This window comes from Pyrgilauda ruficollis, unplaced genomic scaffold, assembly GCF_017590135.1.
Source record: "Pyrgilauda ruficollis isolate IOZ18807 unplaced genomic scaffold, ASM1759013v1 scaffold31, whole genome shotgun sequence".
Taxonomy (NCBI): domain Eukaryota; kingdom Metazoa; phylum Chordata; class Aves; order Passeriformes; family Passeridae; genus Pyrgilauda; species Pyrgilauda ruficollis.
In genome coordinates, this window is record NW_024524489.1 from 402,198 (window position 1) to 425,432 (window position 23,235).

At 38.5% G+C, this 23,235-nt stretch overlaps 1 protein-coding gene across 6 annotated transcripts in view; it reads right to left on the reverse strand.

Annotated features, from left to right (window-relative positions):
* Positions 1-23,235, reverse strand: part of LOC121357063 (SLX4 interacting protein) — an 83,862-nt gene that overhangs the window by 50,273 nt on the left and 10,354 nt on the right. The gene's annotated exons all lie outside the window — the stretch shown is intronic.

The following is a 23,235-nucleotide window of genomic DNA, read 5'->3' on the forward strand; positions in this document are numbered from 1 at the left end:
AGTTCAAGCAAATTTTAATGTGTGAAAAATTAGCTATTCCTTCGCTAAATTCACATCATTCTATTTCTGAAAATCTGGTACCACATTAGTTATCTAGTACTTAAGTATTAGTATCTAGTACTATTAAGTACTTAAAAATTCAGCATCTTAGAAGTATTCTCCTTTCTCCAAGCCGCCTAATGTAAAGAACAGCAAGTCAGAAGGACTTGTCAGTGGATATCTGGTACTTACCACATCTGTCACCTGTACTTTGCATGGTTAAGTAATAAGGCTCACCTGTTACTAAGGACTATATACAGTTAGGATGACACAGGCCACATGCCAAGACACATCAGCTATTTCTGAAATTCCTTGACAGGTACACCCATATGTCAGGCTTATGGTGTAGCACAAGTACAGTTGCTGAGAGTACCCTTACCTAAACCATTAGCACTAAGAGCAACAAGATTTAGCATCAATGTTATTAATCATAACAGCATATTTGGTAAACTTAAAACCTCTTGGTTAATAAAAACACTTGGATCTGTAAATCAGCTGCAAACAGAAATTTCTAAATAATGATTCAAATACAATTAAAATGTAATTCATGGCCAGTATTGTATTGTAGCTACAATACAAAAGCTTGGCAAATGAGACAGGCATTGTGAAATAACTTTGAGAAACTTCTAAGTTACTTATAGGTATCAGTCACTGAAAAAGCAGAATGCTTTGATCTATTGTATCAAAAGGCTTCTCTTTCCTCCAGAGAACCAAGAACTGCCAGATGGCTGCAAGAGCAGACTTTTCCAAGCTTTAAATGGATGACAAAATATCTCACAAAAATCTCTGGTGAATCATTACTCAGCTCCTGCAAACTTTAAATTGACTACTGAACTTCAAAGTTAGCAGACACTGCAGATTATAAAGTGAAAGCCAGTAAATTATTCATGGTTCAACACTATTAACAACAAATAAGTAGTTGATACATCAAGAAAATTCAATTTATCAAATGCTCCACATGAACTGGTATCATTTTCTATTGACTGCAAAACTTCACACATAGATGCGAAGTATAGACCTGTTTTTCAAGGAGACAGAATGTTTGTAATTATTTTCTTCTGAGTGGCACTGTTTGTCTCAGTTGTCAATCTTGAAACAATTGGGAAAAAAGAAAATAATGAACCACACTCAAAACTATACAATGGAACAGTTAAAATGATCTTGAAAATTTTACAAACACACCAAACTTTATAGTGCTTCAAAGAAAAAGGAGATATAAATAGCGCATAAATCCCTGCAATAGGGGTTCCCAATGGAAGATTTCTATCCCTCTGAGCTTCGGAGCACTCTTCTTTGTAGACAGCACACCTGGAAATACTTCTCTAGCCACAAGCCAACAGCCTTGCCACACAATCAGAACAGCTTTGGGACAGGACACAGGGAAGCATAACTGGCACAGGCAAAGAGGAAAAGGGGGAGTCAGAGAACACGGGCGCAGCCCCTCCCGAGCCTCTCTAGCTCCTGTTTTTGTTAAGTCTGAATGTGATCTGAGCGACAGATCCCAGGCAGGTTCCCCTGCATTCCTGAGCTACACCTGTATTTCTGCTTCATGTGCCTTCACAGGGTCCAGCTCTCAGGATGAGGTTTATACTGAGCAGCTCAGTAAAACTTGGACTACTCCAGCAGCAAAGGACAAGTACAGACTAAATGCCAATACAAACAATGGCAGGGAACAGAGGCAAGTGGAGGAAAAATGTACACAGTTTATATTAGCAGATCTAATGCTCTTATAGAAGTTTCTGTTTTTATTTTTATTCTGATGACATGCAATTCCATGAAAATACTCGCTTTTATTTTAGTGGAAATGAAGTGTTTCTAGTCAGTGTGACTGCAAGATGCAACTCGTGACTCCTAAGTACCACAACTCAGAAGCAAACAAAAACAACGGCAACTTTTAATTTCACGCTTTCAACATTCATCTCAAAATTTGCACTGAAAATTGGTTTTTGAGGTGTGATTGTCAAAACTGAAACCTGAATGCCCAATTTGATGGGAAACACATTTGTCAAGAATCAACAGGAAAACATTTCACTCAAAAATTAAAGACAGAAGCAGATGCTCCAAGTTGATATCCCCCATAATTCTAGATTTCAAAAACTCTTCGTTTTACAAGCTGTTTTTAATGTTCACATTCTTACTGTAACAGTCTAATGACATTCATTGTGTTACTAAACAAAGGGCTTTAAATGGTCTCAGAATGTTGTTAGTGTATTGTTGTACAGCATTGGCATTTAATTCAGAACATATTTTCAGAAATCAAATTGTTTATACAAATACATCAAACACTTCACAGACTCTGCAAATTGAAAATATAACCAGACATGCAACGTAAGCAGAACAAAACCCATACAAAGTGGTCATTCAAGCAAAGTCATCTGCCCATAACCTGCTGAAACCTTGAAAGAAGCACATACTAGATGGTGAACTACCGTTGCAAATCCCACAATGAGTAAATAAACCCAAATAAGCACTTTTTATTGCTATACCCATTTTTACAATCAGTGGGCTCCTACATGGGTACTCTTGTTTCTTTAAACTGCATCGCTTGAAGAGCACCAAGCCAGTCCTTAGGAGCAGAGTCCTTGGGATGCTGGGAATGAGCACAGCGGGTTTGTACTCAGTTACAGCGCTCCAGACGTGCTCCCCATTACAGCAGACACGAGTGCAGACCCAGCCTCCCAAGACACATCTTAGGGTTCCCAGATGTGGACTGGAGACTCAGAACTCACTGAAGCTCAGCTGGAACAGCAACATCTGAGAGTTTGCCTGGCCTTTGGGATGGGCAGGGAGGAGCTGAGCTGCAACCCCCCCACACTCAAAACTCCAAAACTGCTCTGTGATGAACACACAGGAACTGTTTATTTCTACTCTTCCCTCTTCCGTGAGCACTGCGCTACTCTGTTGTTACAGAGAGAATTTGACTCCAGCCTCAGATGATGTCTATAGTTAAAAAAAAAAAATACAGACTTGATCTCAATGACCACCCAAAAAATGTCGTTGGAAGCCCTTTCTGGCATTGTGACAAAATTGATAGGACCTATCATCATTCTCCAGAATGCAAGAGCATAGCCAAGAGATTTTGTGGGAAAAAAATGAAATGAACCGCACATAAGCTTATGTGAAATATCTTGTCTTAAAATAAACAGGAAAATTTGAATATTTTCCATTCTCTCTAAGTTCTTTCTGAAAATCAGTAAGTGTTCTGCACTGAGTCAAGCAACTTCTAATATCTACAGCATTGAGTACAATTATGACCCATTAATCATTGGTCTATACACTCTGCCAACAGTATGATACAAAATCAACATTTTCCAAGCTCATTAGAAGTTTATTCTTGCCTTTATCTTTCTGATCCCAAAGAAAATTACACGTTTTCCTACTGTTTATACTATTAGCACCAATGATTTGCAATATTTTGACTTTTTCCTCTTAGCAATAACAAGAGGCAAAAATCACTTAAGCAAGTGAGCATACAGCACAAAAGGCAAATTTGTCATTTTACAACATTAATTTAACTTTCATTTACAAGCATGTCTAGAAGCACAATGATTTGAGGTAATACACAGTTTCCCAAACCATAGAGACACTGTTCCAACTTTTCAATGCCTCAACCTGTATAAACACAGGAGTTAGGATAGGTATTTATGCCACCACCACTGCTGACGGCTATCAGAGGATAAAGGAATTTTGTTGACAGCTAACACTGTAAATTTCTTCTTCTTTTAAGCAGATGAAGTTACAATTTGCTATGTGTATGACATTTCCACATATTACTCTTGAGAATCTCCAGGGATTTTTTGTTGTTGTATTTTTATTTGGGGGGGGGGCGGTTATCATCCTTCTAGGAAAAAACAACCAAAACAAATCGGGGGGGGGGGGAATACTTTTTTTTTTCCTTTTCACCAGGCAGCAAAGTTGCACGGAAATAGGTTCCCTGGTTAATACTCAAAGCAAGATGCTTCTCTAACTCTCTATTTCAGGGGGGTTTAGGCACCAACAGGTCACCAGTGAATAGTTTTGCTGTCATGAGATTAATCAGGAGCTCACCTAACAAGAGCAACTGACAATTATAGAAAAACTTCTCAACAGCTGATACAAAAGCAGAGCAGAACAGATGAGAGAAACCTGCAGAAGAAGCCAAAAGCAGAATCCCTCAAGGAAATCATGTAACAAGCCCACTCTTCAAAATGCTCAAGAAATATGATGCAAATATCAGAAGGGAACGTTTGACCTTTTTTCTGGATAAGAGCTGCTTGGTTCTGGAAAGTGTACAAAGCTTGTACTTTGTCATAAATTTATATCCTGAAGTTGTAGAACAGTTTCAACAAATAAATCCTTCTTATTAAAGAAGGATTATAACCATCAGCTAACATCACCTAGATCTTTTAAATTCCCTGCTTTCACAGATCTGTGGGGTCACTGCAACAGTAAAAAGGGAGCAGCAGATCAAGGGCAATGCTGTAACGTGTTCTAAATAGAAGACCTATCCTCAAAGATAGCTGCACTAAATTGTACACACATTCAGCAAGAACTGGACAATCTAAAATGCAGTCAGACTTTCCAAAAGCAGGGAGGAAATTCCCCTTTTACAACCTGCATACAAATTATATCTAAGTAATCTTCCACAAGAGGTTGGCTTGCTTTTTTTAGAAGAACAGTTTATGTGTGAGGAATTCCTGAAAGGAGGAGTGTTTAATTTTCTGGTGTTTTAGTGGAAGAGAAGAAGCAGTTATCTGAAAATTCAATCAATAAGCTATAGGCACATTAGGAACACATAGAGAGGTTCCCATGCCAAGCAAAGAGGTGTAAGCAGAGAACAAGCCTTTAGAACAATCCTCTGATAAATGTGGCCTGACAACTCATGAAACTACTATACAACATCAAGGCAGCATTTTAGACTCTTAAGAGATGCAGATGGACAGGATATTAAACTTAAGAAATGATGGGAAAAAGAAAACAAGAAATACTTGTGAGTGATTCAACCCTTAGGAAAACATAAAAAAACACTAAGGAGTTTCAGATCTGATGGAACTGTGTATGATACTGCAGACTTTCAAACTGAGGACAAACACACTGTTGTTAAAACACATAACAGTGAGCGATCCACCCAAATCAACAGATTAAAATAAATTAATGAAGACAACTCCTTCAGAAAACCAAGTACCTGCCGAGGTAAAGGAGCTCCATGTTTTCAGCAACGTAAGAATGCTGCAGTGCAAACAGAGCCTTCAGTTCATCACCCACAGCCAGGCTAAGCAGTAATTACTTAATCTAAACATCTGAACTGGTCCCGGAGAACTGCTCTATCAGGTACAATGTTGAAAAAGAGGCCTAAATTGCATGAGAGAATTAAGCTTAATTTAGGTTGTCAATCTGTGCTGGTCTGATCCCAATTCCGTAGGAGGTTTTGTAGCCCACATATTGAAAAGAGTAGTTGGAGCTCAAACAATTGCAAAAAGCAAGTTTTTCCTTGGGGCTAAGTCTCCAAGTAACAGTGCAATCTCACCATCGTTTTGAAAGGATATACCATGTCCCTGCCTGTGTCAGGACTGATCCAGAAAAACAGAAATAGCAGCACAGTATTTGCTCAAGATAATAAAAAGATAATTTGAGATTCCAACAAGCTGCTTTCACCCTCTTGTTGTTAAAGTATTATTCTAAAAACTATGGTATTTTTTGAATCATCGTGAGCAAGTGATGATGAAATACCCATGTCTGCAACATCCTGCTTTTATCCCACTTCAGTCTGGGGAAGGTGAGTGGCCATATTAACTGAGGAGGTGAAAATATTCACAATCTACTCAAATGCAATTAATTCTTAATTGTAAGTTTTTAAAGACACTTCCTAGGGCTTGGCCACAGCAACAGAGTGCCACAGGATACCATATTATTGTGCATCACCTGATCATTGGTAAGTGGGTGCAGATAAAGATTATCACCTTACCGAGCTCTTACCTTGAGCTGTCAATAATAACAATGATAAAAATTTGCTATTACGAATTTGGTAATTCATGACAAGAATTGCCTTGCCATTGCTGCACTAAACTGGAGTTGGGGACATTCTTTCAGGTTTTACAAAGTCAGTGCTGGGATTTTGTTTCTTCCCCAGGTGGAAAGAAAAAGGAACCTGTACACACCTTGTACAAAACACACGTCTGAATTATTTGGTTTGTAATGATCAGGTCCTACAGCAATAGGTATCAAAACAACTGCAGTGAACATTAAAGCTTCCAGAACTCCTAAACATTGCAAACTGTAACATGACAATATAATTTTTTGGAAGAAATTACAGCCAGTAATAAAAAGGTTTGAGGGCCTTTTTCAGACATTCAACTTGTTAAATGATTTTCACAGGTTTTCCCATACATGCTTAACAGGCTATGTTTTAATAGTAATCTGCAAGTCTTTAAAGCATCAAAAAAAGACCACCAAGTGTGCGTTGGCAAGCTTCTGATGGATTTGTTCAGCATGAAAAGAGACACCATACAAGAGGGCTGAGGAAATTAGCAGTGTACCACCTGATTTTATGCATTTCTGCATATACCAAAAAATGAAATGCAATAAAAATTAGGTGGAGACACCACCCTCAGTATCTTCTGATGTAAACTCTGTCAGAGGAAATAAAACCACATGTCAGATAGCATGAAAACAAAAATTTACAAGCTTCCTGTAAGGTGAAGCAGAGAGCAGAGGCAAACCACAGTGTTTGTTTCACAAGGTAACGTGCCCTTTGCTGGGATGAAGGAGCAGCAGTTCTGCAGCACATGATGCACCCACGAATGTATTTCTGAGTTATCTGTCCAACAGCTGCAGGGATGGGCTGACTTCCCTCTCACAAAAACAGAACGGGGAAGTGAGGGCAGGTCCCACGCAGGAAATTGTTTCACGTGTCCAACTTTGCAATTATTTCAGATTCCTTTTTATTCTAAGAGACAAGGTCTCACCTGCTCTGGAACTCCCTTCCTTCCCTGCCTCTCCTGACAACCTTACCTACCGCAGCACACAGCTACTGAACGGGGAAGCAGGAGGCAGCACAAAACCAAACCCAACATCTGCAGCCCATGTTTCAATGTAAAATAGCTGCAGATGCTAAATCTTCATGCCAAAATAATTTAACAGATTAAAGATAAATTAATTGCACATGATCAGATTTTAAGACAAATACATAAAGCAGAAGTATTTTTATTTGCTAAAAAAGTGTAGCAAGCCAAACTTCTTAATATTGTTAAATTTACTGAATTGGTTGAAATGTTGCATTTTCCAAGTACGTAAGAGAAGTACTTTTAACTCTGTGTTTTAACTGATTTGTCTAAACCCAGCCAGGAAAGTTTCAGAACAGCACGAAAGCTTTTTCAGAAACAGCATAAGAAAAAAGTGACTCATGCTGAAAAAGGCGTATTACAAAAGTGACACCCTTTGGACAAAATCCTTCTATTAAGTGGAAGCATATTAAGTCAACACAGCGTAGAAGAAGAGGAAAGTTCAACAAAATATGTGATGCTTTATCTACAGAGGTACAAGGGAAGAAACAGATGAGTCTTCCAAAAGAACAAGTGATGTGCTAAATCTTGCTGCTGAAAAAGCAGAATCAGGTTATGGAGAATCCATCCTATTTCAAAATGGAAACAGATCACCAAAAACCTCAAGGAAATACCAGCTGGCAAGCAAAGGGATATATTTTTTTTTAATGTCCAAGAAAAAAAAATTCATTTCATCTGGCATTGAACAGATTATATAATAGATTTTATGCTTAAATAAAAAGAAAAAAACAATAGGAGCAACAAACAATTTATAAAAATATGTAAAATATGACACAGTTGAACATGGAGGAGCTGGTGAAAGGCAAGAATGGATTGTGGAAAGTACCTGTTGGAATGTTTGTCACCAGAAAGGCTCCTGGGACTAAAACATGACCTGCTAAGGAAGCTCTTTCCCCATTTGTCTGTCCTTGCTCCTGACTGCCTCTACCTTGTATCTCCCACAGGTCAGCACCAACCAGAGCTGAGCAGGTAGAACTGTCCCCTACCTGAAACAGTTTTGATTCAACATGTGTTTTAAAAGGCATCCCACCATCTACCGAGTCTGACAGGAATAAACAGGAAGTGACTATTCATATATCTCTCCTAAAAAACTCAACTGGCAACCTCTGGGAGGAGAGCAGGGCAATGAGAAGCAGGTGGTGGATGACAAGACCTTAACTTAAATCAGATGCAGCTCAAAAAATGCACCTGACTCTGCACCAACCACGGGCCTCCAGGAGGCCCCAGAACCCGGCCCTAGCCTCTATGGAAGGCAGGCGAGTACAGCACTACACTGCACAGGTTAATCAATATTTATTTGCATGCCCCCAGCAGCCACAACAAAGACTTCTAATTCATAAACGTGAATCCTTCTTCAAATATTCCTCTTCCTACAACTCAGTTTCTGAGGCTGGGAAGTTCTGACCATTTTTCTTCTAAAAATTTATTAAAATCAGTGAATTGACTCCAGTGTCTTCCAATAGGGGAAAGGAAGATCCAAACAAAGTGTGATTGTTTCTAACATGAAAATAAACATTTAAAGAAACAAATTCAGTACTTTACATAAGTAGAGCATAATCTCTAACTGGCTTTGTTGGTTTCTACAATTCTTTTTCACACTAAGTGCACTGATAGATATTATATTTACATGTGGTCAATCACATCATGAAAACCCAAGGAAAAACAATGTACAGACATCATGGGTAACACATTGCTCATTTTCACCTATTATGAAGAGTAATAGAAACAACATGCTCCCAAGATTTCAGAGAAGCTCCATTTTACAGATGGAGAGAGGTGGAATGGCAAGAAGGACTGATTTATTCTCAAAAAAATATTCCGGTTTCACTGGGACCAAAAAAGCTGTTGCCTTAAAGAAAAAAGGATATAATTTTAGTACAGTCAAAAAGGATGACCTGTACCTAGGATCTCAACTGCTATTTGGGAATACCTTTTTAAAAAGTTTAAGTTTTACATTTCAAGGTCTTTGTATTATTTTTTCCCAAGTTTCCTGTGGATTATGTTACTAATTGGAAATATGTGGGAAATATTTCCCACAATTATGTTTAGAAAAATTCCAGTGATAATTAGCACCAATCCTCATACATGTGGAAAACATTAAAATCACTGAAAATGATAAATAGCATTGATTTTATGCAACAAAATGTAGACATTAAATATATAAAACACTCTATTGGGTCCATACTGACCCGTATGATCTGACAGCAACAAGAAGTCTACAGGAAGAGGTAAAAACATAAGCAAATAATGATACTTTCCTCAGCAGATGTATTAGAGTTTTGTCAACATGAGACCCTGGGTTTTATATCTCAGGCTGCATCTGTATTTGGAAGTCATCAGTGATTGTTTTCTCTCAGAGTTTGTGAATTGGTTTATAAAACTGCTTGAATATTTGCAAATCCTGTGGCAAATGCAGTCACAGTGCACTAAGAATCACATGTTCTAGTTCATCATCATGCCATTCAATACTTGGAGACTTTTTGCACAGCTGCATTTTAACCTTTCACACCTCAGCTCCCTGCTCAGGTCTGGTACAAATCCAGCATCTGCCCCAAGCTCCCTGTTCAGCTCCAGTACTGCCTCCATCTTCAGCCAGGGAATCTGTGCATGGACCTTCTTCAGCCCACCTAACAGTCTTTGGCAGAGGTCTTTGTCCATCCCTTCTGGAGGATCTGAAAGGGTTATGGCAACCAGATTTCCCTGTCCTAACAACTGCTCCCTCCTGTAAGGTGCCAGAAGGCTGTGATGCATATGACTGCTGTTACAATGGGTGTTTTGAGTTTTTCCCAACGTGTTTCACTGATCCCGATATCCATTCATTCTGCCCCACCGGAGGTTGTGCTCATTTGCCCAACACAGACACTGAACTGACAAATTTCTATTCCTATCACTCAAGGCGCTCTCACATATGTGGAGCAAGGATATTTTAACACGAGTAACATCTGCCAAAGTTTATTCTTCACACCTATTCTAAAACGTGGCTTTTTGTGTACTTATTCCAGTGCAGAGTACAAATTAACTAAAACTAAATAAATTCATAAACTATATTAATACCTGTTGTTTCTTTTGCAGCTGAGAACATGATAATACTGGAAAATTAGCTTCCAAGGTTATTGCATATGTTTCAGAAAGGTCAGCTTTTTAACATATTAGTAAATAGCAAAACTCTACAAATGCATCTTAGCATTCTGTCCTGTTGTGTGCAAATACAGAGAATCATGCTTAAGCTAATGCCTTGTCCTTCAGGAGGTTAATTTGGCTTTACTTGTCTTCCAGGTTCCCTCTATAATGAACTAAATTGCTGAAAAAAGCCACATGCTGTAAAATAGTCCCTTAAAAGTCTTAATTTTATCATTTTCTATCAAAAATTACATATATTTGTACATTCACCAGGTTCTTTTTCTCCCTGCTCCATCTGTAACCCTATTGCACAAAACTCTCATAGGTTGCCTAATTCTTCCATGAAAATTTTCCTGAATTTAAATTCAAGACTTTCTCCACACCTGCCAAGGTCAAAATTCCTCCTTAGTGCATCTTCTAAACAGGCAAAGGCTACAGCAAAACTGACAGCACAAAGCAGCTCAATAAATTCAGCTACGCTGTTATCGGGTATCTAAGATGTCACCTGGCTGAATTAGATCTTGCTTAATTGCAATGTTTATGTCTACCCAGCAAGATGTTAAAATGGAAAATTAAAACTGAATTACTTAACATGTCTGCAGCACACCTAATTTTCCATAACCTGTATCCACCTGCTTAGCCCTCCAAGGGTGAAAGAAAGAGAGTTTAAAGGCAACAAACTTCCCTGCCTGTTGTACTGAAAGTTAATGCCCATAATCAATAAAGATGAGAGAACCATCACTGTCAACTGCTTCAGCTCTCCTGAGTAAGCAAATCATTATCATCAGTTCCAATACTGCTCCTCTGGAAAATGAAATTTTGAGACTGGTGCAGCATTTGCATTAATAAAACCAGTGCAACAATCAGTTGCTAGAGATGTAAAAACTAGGCCCAGACTACACTCCATGCCAACAAAAACAACTGTTCCTTAGCTTGCTAGTCCTTTCAATTTATTGCCACAGCATGGAGATATAACTCCTATTTGTAATCAACAATAAAAAAGTGCAACAGCCTAAGAGAAGACTTTTTTCCCTGCCTGCTCAAGTTCTGGTCTATATCACTCTCAGTTCCCAAGCCTCTTTCCACTTCTCCTTATCTCAGTCTTCATTTTCCCACTGTCAAAGCCCATTTTTCCAGGAAAGAAAGTTATGGTAAAGATGAGGAATATTGTTCAGCACCTCTTTGCCCTTTGGCACTGCTATCAAACACTGGGATTTTATCTGCCACATTAGCAGAGATCTTACAAAAAACACATTCCTTTTTGTATAATGTACATGGTGGTCACTCAAACAATAACCAGTAACAGATGTCTGAAGTGAGGAGAATGGACTATTTAAATAGAACTTTATAAATTCTGATGATCCCTTCCCAGATTTGAGACCTTGACACTTAATTTATAACTATCAGTACGGCCCTATCCTTCCCATTGTGTGTTTATTTCTAGTTCCAGCCTGGTAAGGATCCTTTGCCCATCACGCCTGAAGTTTCTCTGTGACCTTGCAGATAATCTTACCCTCAACTTGCCTTCAGTTAACAGTGTAGAGATAAAAATGAAAAAAAAAAACCCAACCTCTGCAAAGAATCCAGCACCCAAACAAGGAGTTCTGTCAGGGCTATGAACTTACATGCTTACATAAAATTACTGGTTTCATTCAGCACCCTGCAATGACCATCTGGGAAAGCTTTTCTTTCAAAGGAAACACAGAAGTATGAAAGAAATGTAACCTGCCAGAGTCCACTGAAATTCTGATGGTACAAGATTTGTATTTAGGTCTGCTTTCCAGGGGTTTTCAAACTCTGCTCTTGCTCAATATGCATGGGAAATTAAGTAGTAACTGCTTTAAATATCCTTACAGTTCGATATTACAAGAAAGAATGTTAGAATTGGAATTTTAGAAGAAAATTCTCCATAAATCTATAGCTGTGAAACTTACCTGCCAACAGCACTTTCACTCATATAGAAACAGCATAACTGAAGATCCATTTGGCACAGTACAGAAGCAGATTTTAAGACTATGGTCTTTTGGTCTTTATAATGCTGCATTATGTTTAATTACCTCGTTTTCAGAATTCTTTTTAAGATAATAAAGATTTCTGTATGTACTTCTGGATATAGATGCTTAAGAAAAAACTATTTTTTTTAAATGTCATTAATGATCCATCTCACTAAAACAAAGGATCACCAATAGTAGAAGCAATGGAATAGTTTTTTAAAAGACATGGTCAGATTCTCCCACTGTAACACCTCTGCATAGATGCAGAACAAGTTTACAGACACACACAGAGACTGTCAATTGTGGTACTTGTGGACAAAAGTTATCCTCCAGTATCTTTAGGCCTGTAGGTCCAGTAGAAGTTTTACATTCCTGATTAATTTTTTCAACCAGTCAAATAAAATTAAAAATAATCCCAGAAAACATGCAACTCTCAACACTTAAAAACTTACTGCAATCAGTTTCAACAGCAAAGCTCCGCATGCATTTTGCTGAAGGGTTTCAGACATGAATTTCCCGATGATTTGTAGGAAATAGACTTCTCCTCTCTTCCAAAGGCAGTGCAGCAGGATTCACCCTGTGCAGGCAGCAGATGAACACACCTGCGAAGCATTTCTCCAACTGGGCAAAATGTTTCTTTCCTTCCTGGTACAATTCTGACCTGTAGCACTCTACTGGAAATCCACTGCGCTCAGGAGGCCAGGCTGACAAGGAGAAAGGCCTCTAGTACACAGCAGTAACAGTGCTGGGGGGACCTAAGCAATGCCTGCCAGCAGTCAGGAATTTCATATTAAAATACATGACAGCAGATGCTACAAATATAATGTGATTTCACTGGTTACAAAACCAACCCTGTCACTCAATTGTAAGTGTGAAAAGTACAGGAGCGAATCCAAAGGATGAAGCCTCACATGCTGCAAAAATCACCTGCCAAAGACAGGACTGTGCCAACTAAGGAACTTTTACAGTATCTGCAGAGCTAGAACAGCTATGGCTGAGCTTTCACTTCCCACAAGTCTGCATCTTTTTTAAAAGCCACATAGAAAAGAGTACTCTGGATAAGTTAAGTTTAAAAACCTACATTTATTTTTTCCCATGAATTTCAACAGGGGAAAAAAACAAACCAAAAAACCACACCTACTTTACAGACTGAGAGGGAATTACCCTTTGGAAAGCAACAGCTCATTTTTTAATTTAAAAAATTGACAGTATGCTAGCTGCACAACTGTCTTTGGGAAAAGGAATGAAAGAACAGAGACGACAGCACAGGACAGATTACAGCTCCTGGATGTCAGGAACCACAGAGACAGGAACAAATGATCACACCATCCATTCAATCTGATTCACATTAATAAGAGCAAGACAAAAAGAAGAAAAAAAAAAGACTTGGCTTTAACATGTCCATGGACCCTACTAAACTTCGTTATAGTCACCTATGGCCATATATTTATATCTTTGTATTATTTTTTGCTTGAATTTAGTAACTAAGTTCCACTCGGGGCTTTTTAAAAAGACAAAAAGACAAGCATTTGTATACAGCAAAGGCAGCAAAACCACATGTTATTCAACAATACATAAGACCTACTGTGTTGCTAAGGGACACAGATAAATGAAGAGGAAATATTTCCTTATTTGCCTGATATGAAGAATGAACTCATGATCTGCTGTATGTAATTAACATCAAAGAGAACAATAGAGATTTTTTAATTCATTATTATTAATGATTACAACATGGTAGGAGTGCTAGATGCTCCAAATCTTGCTGGCTTTAAAGTTTTTCAATATGCCCTTCAACCTCCCTTTGCTAGGTTTTCAGAGAAATAGGTTTTGAAGAGTAACAACAACCCACAACAAAACTTCAGTTTTATCAACCAAGTATTTCTCCAAAAATTCAGATAAATATACAAGTGCTTAAAAGCCATCATGAGCAATTCACCCTTTTTGTATGAAATATTTTACAGACCTGTAAGAAGACGGGCAGAGCGAAGCAGTGCCATAATAAAACACAACCACAATATCCCACAGAACGACTTCCAGAAAGGCCAAGGCCACCACACGTGCTCCTTGACGACTGCAAGTACATTTATGAAGTTAAACGGTCTCTGAATACGACCTCGGAAAGGACAGGTGGAAAACTGATTAAGGAAAATGTGCCACCTGGTGACACACTGACTCCCACAGGGAAACGCACAGGATTGGAAGCCCCACAGACATCTCTTAACGTGCAGTAAACCACCGGCCTTTCTTTGGATTAGTACTGGGCAAGGATAAAACATTCTGCCACTCTGTGACACCTCAGGGGCCTCAGGTTCTCCTTCTGGGGTGCAAAGGGGAGCATGAAACAGACAACTGTGCCCACCATTCCTCAGAATTTACACCTTCCGACATCTGGATATTCCTGCTCTCCTCCCTGTTCCAAGTGGCTGAAAACAGCTTTTCAACCCATTAATCTTGCCTCTCAAGGCTTTTCACCAGTTTGAGTATCATTTACTACTCCTAATCCTCATCTCATTATCAAGCCACTAGGAAGTCCTGTTTTACTCCCATACCTTGTCTTGTTTCCAGCCTTCTCTACACCTTTAGTCCAGTTCTCAGCTTGCCACTGCCTGCACATCCCTGTTCCAGCACTGACGCCCACCATCCCTTCTCCCCTCATTCCTGCTCCACTGCTCCCCTATCACCAGTCTCTGCTCCTCACACAAACTACTGAATATCCCTGTAGCCCATTCCGTGCCAGCTACCCCCAGGCTCTGCTCCATAAATAACAAAGATCTTCAGCAGGTTTTTTGCTTTTTGTTGTTTTATTTTTATTTTGTTTAGATAAATGATCCCACCCTTTCTCTTCCTTACTTTCAAACTGAACAGGCTCAATCTCCCCCCTTTCTCATCACCAGTGCAGCAGGGGCCACCAAGATCACAGGAGAGTCCCTGTCAGTAGAGGGCTTTCCTAAAGGAAAAGTGAATCTAAAAATTGATTTTCACAGAGGTGTATAACTTGGTGGGAAGATATCCAAACTAAGGGCAAAGGGCTCGTCACAAAATTCGATTTAGAATTACAGCTGCTTCTTAAAGCCTGGGATTTGTTACCGTGCAAAAGACTTGAATACATAGCTGGTAGATATGTCCAAAATAACACCTTTGCAGGGCAAAAAATAAGTCAAAAATTCAACTATTTTACTAAACAAATTCTTAGCAGGAAATTCATCATTTAAGCTAAATGCTTAAAATCTTGGAAAACAAAACTGGTATGAAGAATTTATTTTAACTAACTGATAAGAGATAATTTTGCTGCCTCACTTTTTAAGTTATATTTATCATTTTTTCATCAAAGGAAATGAAACTGGACCAGACAGCAAAACAGGAATGATGAAACACACAGATTCTCTTTGTACATATGCTGTTTAGGAGAACAGTATCTTAGGTTTTACTGGGCAAAAGATTAATTCAAATTTTAACAAAACATCTGGTTTGAGCGGTGCTTAGAAATGGCAATAGAATTTAAGCAGCAGAGAGCATTTAAGTCTTAAAAATAAAAATATAGTGATCTACAAACGGAAAGGTTTCCTAATCTCCTGCAGTAATATTGACACACTTATTAAATACTTTATAATAGTGACTAAAAATGCAGGTTTGCCTTTTAAGAGTTCCATATAAGAGCTTATTCTGTCAGGTGACTATCCCTAAAACTGAACTCCCCCAGCAATTTCCCTTATCCACATTACACTATCTGCATTTTGAGATTTTTAAAGTCAGTCTTATGGATTGATGTGCCATTATCTACATCTCTGAAGTGAAATATTCATAGAAAAAACAAACACTTCAGAATGGTACAAGGTCATAGAAAAGGCTCAGGTGAAATACTTTAACCACGTGCCCCTGAGATGGCAATCTTCTGAGGAGCAGTGGTAAGTTTAACTGATTTTACAGCCTACTTCTAACTAAACAAAAAATTCTTACCAAAGTTCTGCACATTTGTCTGCTAAGTTTGGGAGCTGGTTCTTTTTGTTACTTACAAAACCACAAAAATACACTGAAACTAAATTCATAAACATGTTAATAAATTATCTCTGAGAACAGAGATAAAGGCACTATATAAACCCAAATATTTGTTACTTGAACAGATATGTTGTCCATTAAAATGCTTGTATGGCATCTTACTCTTAGTTAACTCCGTATATACATATGCTTATGAAGAACTTGTCTATCAGAACTTGTAATGCTCAGTTCTTTGTGATGAAAATGATATGGCACTAGGATAATACTGCACATGACCACTGCACTTGCAGCTCCTGATGGTAAGAAGAATGCTGAAAACATGCATTAATTACACAAAAATAAGCAAAACAAAAATTCCCAGCTACGTTGGAGCCATGCCAGGTCTCACAATAACTGAGGCTGAAAGAGATGTACATTCCTGTCCCTATAGGTAAATTCCTGTCAAACAGTAGCTACAGAAGGTTATTTAATGTATTGTACCTGTGCCTACCAATACCAAACAGGTATAAGTAAAATATTTATGAAAATTGTTGCTCCAACGGCCCTTTGAAGGTCTCAAAGCCAGCTGGGAAAAAAAAAAAAAGTCCTTTGTTTTACTAAAACCACAGTGATGATGCAAAATAACTCTTTGATCTATTATATATTTGAAAGCACTAAGCTAAATGCAGACAGTAATTGCTGACAAATCCCAGTAGTAAACAAACCAGTCTCACATTTTACATATTATCAAGAGGCTACAGAATTAATGGTTACAGCCAAAGAAATGTTGACACAGTTGCAGATTAAGCCTTAACATGCTGATCATGTTAAAAATACTGCACAAGAAATATTTTTCCACTTTGTAAAAAGCCAGACTGTTTACATGCGTAAGTGGCTGGAGATCTTGTTGTCTGTGTGTGGTCTTAACATTTCAGTATCATAACCATGAACATAAAGAGAAGCAGCATGAAATAACCTATTATGCTTACAATCAATGCCAGACTGCAAATATTAGAAGCACTGAGATTTGAGTTTCTGAAAACGAGCATTACAACATACATGTACCTACATACAAAGTCTTTACTTCCTTTTCTACAAGTAACTAATAAAAAAAACTGAAAGAAACCTTTTCTAAAAGTAAACAGAGGACTCATATTTCACAAAAATTAAGTTTTCTTCCCTTTACATTGCTTAGAAAGGACAATAAAATCAAGAAATTAGAAATAACAAACATCATCTTTGCTAAAAGCCAAGACATTCTGATACTATGGTAATTTCACTTGTATTGTTTTATCACATTAAATGTATTAAATTACTCTAGTTTGTACACAAGTGCACATATATCACAGCTCTAGCTCCTAATTGTCTTAAATGTCTAATCTGCTGATTCTTAGCTGATTTTTGCTACAAATTGCTTTTATAATTTACTTAGGAATCACTGGAAAAATCTCCTGTACCAATTTTTTTTTTTGTTTTTAATCAGAAGCAAAGCCTTTCAGAGGAAAGGGAGCATTGTGAAATCATTAAGAAGATGCAAGCTCCCTTTACTACAGGGAGACCAATTAGTAGCTTTACCATTCACACACAGCTAAGGACTGCCAATAGGTAAAGGGCATCAAACTGCCCCACCTTCCCACTCCCTATGACTAGCAATCTTGCACGCAGCTTTAAAAGGCAAGTATGCAGAATAAACAAAATGTATTTACTTCAATCACTCAATGCAAGAACTCTCAGCATTTTTCACACTAATTGACACTTCCTGCCACAGCCAGCAACAGAAAGCAGAGGCCCTCATCCTTCCAGCATCTACCTGTGAACCTCACTACCTATGGCTGAAATTCCTAAGATTTCAATGGGAAAAAAAAAAAAAAGAAGGATTGAAAGTACAAGGTTGTACCAAGACTGCATCTGTCCAAAGGTTTGAGACAGATTTCTGGTCCTATTGTTCATTTGCATATGTGGGAAGGTGCAAAGGAGAAATAACTTATTAAGTTTTCCCCATGCTTACACCCTATTGATAATTTAATACATGCACAAAAAGCAAAGTTGTTCAAAACAGTTTCTTCTCTAAAATTACAGGATTAACGTTAGAAGAAAAAAAAATGAGGAGCGTAATTGATGAAGAGAATTAACACTGCGGATCATTCTAATTCCATCTGGGGCACACATCCCTTGTGAGGCTGAGTTTCTGTTCCATAAGCATTTAAGAAAAATAAACGTGTCACCGAAAGTCTTTGAAAGTACACTTCCCAAATGAGAGAAGCGATTGAGGAGCCAACAGAAAAGCAGTAGGTATGAAGGGTAATTCACTGCAAACACAAACTGCAAATGACCCTTGAAAGGGGTTCTTCTGAGCTTCCAGGAGGAAGCAGCGTGGCTCTGAACCCTGGCGGAATGGCAGTGCACTATCCCACTGCCCACTCCTGGGAGAGGGGGCTCCTTGGCACAAGTGTCCCTCCAGGGAGAGAGCCAAGCAGCACTACGGGATTTCCAGGGCTCTGCTGGCCTGTCAGCCTGCCTCCTGGAGCCCGGCTGCTGGAACCCGTATTTTTTGGTAAATAAAGCATTATGCTGCACATTTCTTCAGTGTGGAATTATTTGTAAACATTGAGCTTTTGCTCCAGTCCAGAAATATTAATAGATTGGTTGAAGACAGCTGCAAACAACAAAGGAAGGCCTGAGAATTTATTTTGTTCAATGCCAGACTGCAAAACCTTCCTGTGGAAGTCACAGAGGGAAACTCCAGAACACACAAGCATTCAGTGGCAGATTGCCTTTTTCTTCAGGTAACAGAGTACTCATTCCAATCCCATCACTTGTTCACGTGCAATCTGTTCCTCAGGAACTTAATGCCAATTTTTTGCATTTTTATGCTTATGATCTGCATTTATCTGCAATTTTAAAAGTCATACAGACTCCCCTGCAATTCAACATCAGTCATACAGGTGACAGCTGGTGCCACAGTTGCTCCCAGCCCACAGGAAAGATCTTTCACAGCCTGTTCCCTGACCCTGCCACTTTTCACTTTACACCTTCCCCTAGGTCTGTCTGATTTTCAAGCCTATTTACAGTGCTGCTGTAAACATGACAATAACAGCAGGGGAGATTTTTGCCACTGAGAATGAGCCCTCACAGAAGGCAATTTTCACAGTGTTTTCACTTTGTGGAAAATCCTGGAATCATCACCCTAAATACACAGGAAGCTCCATCACACAGCCCACAAAAAAACCAGAAAGCCTTGCTGTTTTTCACCACACTAGTAAGGTAATAGGTAACACAGCAATTAAACTGAATTCTAATTTAACAGATTTGGACTGATGTCTAACTATTTCAACATTTAAACAAGTAGCATATGGACACTTTGAGGAGATCCGAAGCATTACTGAGAACACAAGGGAACTAATCTAAACATATTGAGGGTCACTGAACTGACTTGCAGATGGTCAAATGAGAGAAATGAGCAAGTCACTTGTTGATCAGGGCCTAAGCACCAAATCTGTGTGGCACTCCAAAGAGAAAGAAGGGGTATTTCAAAACCAAGTATGATGGCAGCCAGCAGCAGCAGAGATAATTTGGATTTGGGCAGTACTACAGAGTAGATGCTCTTGGTGAACGAACTTACCTTCTTAAATACCATTACCCTGCCTTTTCTGAAACTACCACTTGTATCAAGTTAAAGTCACCAGTATCTCTGAAGATACAATTTTGAAGTATTCTCTCCTTCTAAACTAGTTTTATATTTGGAGTTCACAGTGAAGATCAAATATTCTATTAGGTTGTAGGAGTCTGTGATCATCACTGGTACTCCTACCATTTTGTAACAGTTCAAAGACCCTAGCCTCCTTACAAGTCTGGAAATTATCTTCTGCCAGCTTCATTTGCTCTGCTTGGAGTGTGAATGCTGCCTCATAATGGTAGATAAAAACCAGTGACCTTCCCTTGTCACAGCACTGGCTACCGACGAGAGAGCTTTAAGTGATTTTCTAGCTGTACAGCTTGAAATACTGTGAGATTCCTTGATGCTTGCTTAAGATAAACAAAGGCAGGTTCTAAAGATATCTGAGTATCATTTCACTTCTGAACTTACAATATTTTTTATTGTATCCTTCATAAGTGGATTTTTCCTTCCCAAAATCTGTACCATAGTTCAAATAGGAATTTACAAAACTAGATTAAATCCCAGCAGTTCCTACATGCTTAATAATGTAGGCCTCTTCAAAATAGCAACAACAAATGAACCATCTCTAATAACCTTACAGAAAATGGCTTCAAATTAGCAGAGAGTTTTCTGAACTATGTAGAATATGCTGAGCATCCATAATTAAATCTCTTTACAGTTCATAATCAAAAAGTACCCCTAGCTGTATCCTCCAGATACTCTACAAATCAAAATTCCTGCCAATTATCAGGGTGAAGGGATATATACAAAGAAATTTTCCTTAACATTTTTTTGTCCTTTGAGGTCATCTCTACACACCACCCCGTTTCCACCAAACAATAAAAGCAAAATTAAATATTCAGTTCAATTTAATGAACCACACATAAATTGACATATAAACATTTAAAACTAGTGACAAATTCTATCAATTTTCTGAAGAAATCTATAAACCAATGTTGCTCTTTTATTCCACACATGGTAGTCAATGATTTAATCACTGCTCTCTGCTATTCAGCTATTTTATGTTATGCTTCAAACTCTCTGGAGTCATTGTTTGAGATGAGAATATGTTGTTGTTTGATTGCTTTTTTAAATTATGGGATTAATTTTCAACTTTTGATGTGTCAGGCTTAATCCTATCATCCAAGTTGTTTGTAAATTCCCTGAACCATGGATTGTGACTATGTCAGTTTAACACCCAGGCAAATAAGAACCAGAGACTTGCAGACAATACCACAGAGGGAATGAATAACTCTTTGTAGGTTTGTTTTCCACTGCTGAAGATTACCTTATTATGGCAGGGCAGCACACTCTGGTCCAGCTCAACGACTCTCCTTCCTATTTTTATGCAATAGGAATGTCAAAATAAAGAAGGGAAAGTTATATTCTGCATGACCCTACTAACTGTCACATCCTAGGATCTTGGCATTGAACAGATCCTCTTTAATGGCCCAAGAGTTAGCTCTCTCCCAACTCTTAAGTTCAGCAAATATTCTCTGTTCAGATATATACATTGCCCTTCTCTCAGACTTTATCTCTATGACACAAAACAGGATAAACCACAGCCCTGTATATTTGGTCCATCAGGAGTGCTATTAAATCACTGGGCTATTCAATGAACAAAGACACTCGTCGGAGTTTACAACAGGAGAATATTGGCTCAAGCTTGAAAGGCTGTATTTAACTGTACCTTATATAAACTATTGTTTCACCAGCTGAGTGGTGTCAGATATGCCAGGTATTGTACTAATCCTGGAAACTAAGCAGGGACATGGAAAGAGGACCTAGCACACAGGACAGAGCTTCACTTGGCTTATTAACCACATAACTTTCTGGAGTAAAATGAGGATAAAATTATTGAAGCAACTTTACAAACCCCAGTCATCAACGATATGAAAATGCTGAGAAAATGTTCTGTGGCTATGACACAGTTTCTTGGGTGGAAACCACTGTGTCATTCTTCCTTATCTCTGTTCCCACTCTCCCTCGAGACTAACAACTGACTATTCTGCAACCAGCTTTGATGCAACATTTTTACAGGGATTCTCCACTTGAATGCTATCACATAGCACACAGCAAGTTACACAGAAAAAGGAACAAAATCTCAGTTTTGCCAAAGCTTGGATATTCAGGATTTCCTGCAAGAGGATCTGTCTGTAAAACACACCTATAGCAAAAACAGCATAGAACCCTCAGTGAAAGTCAAAGACAAAAAAGTACAAACCCAAGAAAAATGGCACTTGCCCTTAAGGCTTCATAAATGGATCCTGCTTCCCTAGCAAAGTGTACACAGCCAACAGGAAAACACTCAAAACACAGCAGCGAAGATTTTGGTTCAAAACATCGGCACACGATCGAGGTCGGGAACTATTTCTTCCACTTTCCCAAGTGAAAAGCTTTCAGTTACTGTTCTGCAGTAAGACGGCAGAGTTGCCTCTCGCGGAGGCTACATTCAAAGCACTGCACTCCTTGAAGCAGGGAAATAAACAACGGGTGAGCTTCACAGGCCACGGCTCAGACGCCACAGCCCAGCTTCACTCACACATCTCTCTGAGTAAATGAACACACACGGCTGACCTGACTCCTAGGCCTTATTGAAAGGTGCTTATTCTTTTGGCCAAGCAACATCACACAAAGGCAGAAGTAGAAGGATTCTGTAAAATCACCACGCCACAACAGCAGAAGGGCCCCGATGCAGACACACTGTACCGGAGTTGTGTTCTGCAGTAATAAGAGTTCTCCTCTGTCAATCAAGAAAACCTCTTCACTCCGTTCTGGGGCTTGTATTTCTAAGGGGTTTTTAATGTTATTACTTAATTTCTTTATTAGATCTGCAACACTTTGCCTTTCCATTACGACAGTGCTTGTGGTAATGAAAATGGTGGAGAGGTATTCAGGGGAAAAAACAAACACCACCATGCAAACAAGCCATGACTTTTCCATATGTAATTTGTTGACAAAGTTTGTATGACTGATATTGTAACAGCTAAGAAATCTTATTTTACCTTTTTTTTTGATATCTGAAGCTAATTTTCAATTCTGATGAGACCATTCTTTTTCAAACTAGTCAAGTTTTTTAGCACAAAATAAACACATGTTTTTTATCATCTAAGTTTAAAATGAATCAGTTGGAAAATGAATGGGAAAAAATCCCAAGCAGAAGCAAAGATGTAACAAAGAAAAAAATGTAGGAGTTTGCATGTTAAATTTTAAAGCATGAATTCCTTAGCCAAAATTTGCTTATACTAGTCATTATTGCAGCAAGTTTCAATCATACACGTTAGGAGCAATTTAATATGGTGACTTTCTTAAGCATTGTGTGTCAGAAATATTTCCAGTCAAAAGAGGGAAACTAGATAAGGACAAAAATCACCAGTTGAACTCCTGATCATTTAAGTGTCAATGACCC